Source organism: Chiloscyllium plagiosum, unplaced genomic scaffold, assembly GCF_037043375.1.
Source record: "Chiloscyllium plagiosum isolate Xiang-an unplaced genomic scaffold, Cpla_swu_hap1 HiC_scaffold_51, whole genome shotgun sequence".
Classification (NCBI taxonomy): Eukaryota; Metazoa; Chordata; class Chondrichthyes; order Orectolobiformes; family Hemiscylliidae; genus Chiloscyllium; species Chiloscyllium plagiosum.
Window position 1 is genome coordinate 26,619,233 of NW_028270189.1, and position 4,185 is coordinate 26,623,417.

Consider the following 4,185-nt stretch of genomic DNA (forward strand, 5'->3'; position numbering starts at 1 on the left):
TTACCAGGAACACCAGTAATAGCGAGGATGGGATAGTACCCAGCTTGAATAGTCATCAGTACAGCTCGTATCCGCAACTCTAACCATGGCCAATCCTGAGAAAGCCAATAAAGACCATCGGATAAACTCCTGTCCATTGTTGTAACATTCCAGTCTAATTTTCTCAGAATCTGATCCATTGTTGGAACATTCCAGTCTAATGGTCTCAGATTCGTTTCCATTGTTGGAACATTCCAGTCTAATGGTCTCAAATTAAAATCCATTGTTGAACCATTCTAATGTTCTCAGATTCTGATCTCTTTCTCTTTCTCTGTAGCTGCTGATCCCAATCTTGTTGAGGTTGACTCTGCCCTGAATACTATGGCATAACAAGGTGAAAGAAGTCCCTAATTATGGAAGAGGGAAATCCTCCAGTGACCCAGTTAGGTCCAGGAAGACTGATATTAATCACAGTCACTGAACAAACAGCTCCAGTTAACCCATTTCACGGCAACTCTGATATATCACAATAATACTTGGTGTGGCTGGGATTTTGATATCGCTGATTATTGGGCAAATGGCACATCTCCAGTTGTAAACATAGAGATGAGGGAGAGAAATAATTCTTTCTCTTCACAAGCTTGATGATTCTACTATGTTTTGACAGTATAGGAATTGCTGGGCTCCCGAGGCCGTCTGTGTCTGATCACCAGGCCTGCTGCATCTTCTCGTTTTAATTATTAATGTTTAACTTTGACTTTTGTCTGTACAGCATTTAACGGTTTATGTGGATTTAGGCATTTTTGAGAGACACCTATAGAGCCATACACGGTGTAGATGCAGTCCATTCCTTGTGTTCTTGCAGCTGCGGCCTGGTCCTATGGAGTGATGGTCAAACTCTCACAGAACCAGGATTCTTAGTTTTACATTTTGCCAGTTATTGCTGGAGTCTCAGCAGGGTTGGAAGGCAGTAAATCTCTCCCGGGTGCTACGCACTGTCTCTGTGATTTCTCTCGGAACTGTCTTTTGATGTTCTTTCCTCTTGGATTGGAGAACTGCATGTCAGCCAATCTGTTTCCTGCATTTCTTTTTTGACATTTGTGTGCTTATTGGATGAAACAATATTGGAGCAGTTACTGTATAGCTGTTAAATAAACTATTATTCTGCTAAGTTTTCCAACAGAATTATGTTATTGCAAGTTCCTCTTCCTTTTGTTGCCTTTTAGCCGTAGTCTTCGGATAAATTGTGTTTTGCTTAATGTCGAATATTTTGACTAAGTAAACTCTATCTCAAACACAGCACGTCACATTTACCTGCGGAATGGGCCGAGCTGGAAGAGTGATAATCATGTCAGGAATTATATCAGATACTCAATCCACCTCTCAGATCCAGCCCGGACACGTATAAGCCCAGATGAGATACCTGCTCAGCATGAAGTACTGCGTAGACCAGGCTAGTGTACTGCTCAGCAATCCGTCCAGGATCGAACACTGGTTAGAGCTCACCAGTTCACGACGAATTGGTCCAACAGTGCATTGATCCATAAACTTGGACTAGATGATCTGTTCAGCGCTGTGCAGACCACACAAAGGCATTGTTTTATACACACGGATTGGATATCTGTGCAGTATGGGGAGCTGTGCAGTGAATAGCAGTGAATTTATCCATTAACCTGGAGCAGTTACCTTCCCAGCATACACAGCTGTGTAGACCAATCACTGCATTGCTCAGTAACACTGTGTTAGATCACTGCCCAGCGTGGGGAAAGTTGCAGCTCATGCTGAAAGTGACAGGATGTGCAGCTCCCTCCGTTTACAGCTCCATATCTCCATTGTGGCATGACACAGGAGTGCTGTGGGTGTGAAACTCACTGCCAGCAAAAGATGGCGGGGGAATCAGTTTAAATACCAACAAATGGGAAGAGCTTGCTTAAAAGAGAGGGGGAGATTGAGAGAGAATTTCAAAGAAGGATCTGATGGTAGGTTTAAAATTGTGAAATGAAAACATTTCAATAGCATCTTGCAATATATGCCACTGTTTCCGTGAATGATGGGTGAGCAGGACATTGGTGTAAGTTAAGATGATGGAGAGTTTTGGATAAACATTTGTTCTGCAGATTTGTAACTGGGAGTAGGAACAGCAGAATCTTCGACTCATTGGGGTGAATCGAACAATAATTTGTCTCAGTGCCATTTTCCTTGAGTGTGACAGAGGGGTTGTCTGCACGAGGCAGAGCTAGTTTCCTGGTGTTATCTTATCGAACTCACCTCATTAACTATCCACCCCACCATCATGGTGTCCCTCTCATTCAATACCAGCATGATTATCCCACGCTACTTGGCTGGAGGTACACACTATCTCCCGGATGTCCCTGGATATTCAGTGATCCCTGGTACTGCTGACATCATTTAAAGACCAATGGGCACACGGTTGAGCTTTCCCAGTTTGGAGCTGCCCTGCATAGTTTACTGAGCATGGCAGATAAGAGGAAATTACACCACAGGGGCTTGTCGACAGGGGCACGGAGGTCCTGGTGAATAGTCTAGTACAGAAAGGGACTATTTACTTCCCAGACAGAGCCGCACCACGAGACCCACCGAGCATGGTCTGAGCACATCACCCAGCTCAGTGCATTATCTGCGGTCCAAGAAAAGCCTAGCAATACTGGAAAAGCACCTTTCCCGCTCTGGCATGATAAGAGTCACCGTATTCTCTCTACTCTCTCACACTCACTGTATATCTGTTAGCGCCTTCCCCAGAATAAGGCTCCAGCACTCTCACCACTACAATGCAGCACCTTCTCTCTCTCTCTCTCTCTCTCTCTCTCTCTCTCTCTCTCACCTGTGCAATATCCCCACATGGTTATAAAATGTTGGAATGAGTACAGTTTCTAGACTTCTCTGGGTGATGTCGTTTGTACGATGTTCCAGATAATTTTCAAAATAATTAAACTTTAGCAAAATGTTCATTCCCCAGTATGTAACACATCAGAGGAAGGAGCAGAGTTTTACTTTTTCGAAATCACTCAGGATGAAAGTGCATCATGAGGCCATTAATCCTCTCAAATATGCTCCACTATTCAGACAAAGGGAGAACCTAAACACTTGAAGACTCACTCTCTTCTTGAAGACAGGCGCCACTTTGGAGTTCTGCCAGTTTTACTGGAACACTCCCGTAATCCCGAGAGTTATTGAATATTTCACACAGTGCCACCAGTCACTCTGTAACCACTTCTATTAAAACCAGCTATGAATTGCTGATCAGCTGTTTACCCTTGGTCTTTTCTGTTTGAGAAAAGCCTTTGTCGTTTTGTTAGAGACAGTGCAAAAACTTTCATCTGACTACAATTTTGTTTATAATATTGAAACTCTTTGTGCCTTCCCCTGAGAGAAAAGATGTAAAATACTGTTTTAAATTCTCTGCCTGTTCCCTGAAACCAGTTCCCCAGTCACATCCTCCAGGTGTCCCACAATTTCTTTCCTGCCTTTCTTCGAAGGGTCACACATACATCATGAACGTTTTTTATTCGATATGGGAAAACTCTCGTGGTTAGTTTCTTTTTCGTATTTCTTGCCAGTTTTGGAATATTTTTCTTTGTATTTTGATTTATACAATCTGCTTCTGGTTCCAAGAGTAAACTTCCTAAATGTGGCCGACGCTAGAACTCACCAATTTGAATTCTTTAGTTTGTGATTGATTAGTATCCTTCACAGCCTTTGTGCATCATGGGTGATTCATCTTCACATCTTCATATCATCTTCTTTTTGACCAGAGTCAATAATAGCTGGGTGTTATTAAGCAGTACCTGCTGAAATGTGCCCCCACCCCCACACATCTGCTGACCTTCACCTGTGTCTATTTTCACACTCCGTATTTGACCAGATATATTACATAAATCTGCATTTGAAATACCTGACTCTTTTCAGTCAATCAGGGCGAACCTGCGTATGTGGCTGAACACATGGAGAGTGACTCCATTCTCTCAGTTTTTCTGGCTCTGTGATTTCTGTTCGATGATGCCACATTCCAGTGGGAAGCTTCCTATATTACATCATTTTCTCTCAAACGAGAATCCCCCTCACTCTGATGTACTGAACCTTCAGCTGTGACTGTCCCGTCTCCCTCACTTCTGCCCTCACTCCATCCCCTCCTTCCCAGAACAATGATAGATCTCCCCATGCCCTAACTTCCTACTGCACTAGAAT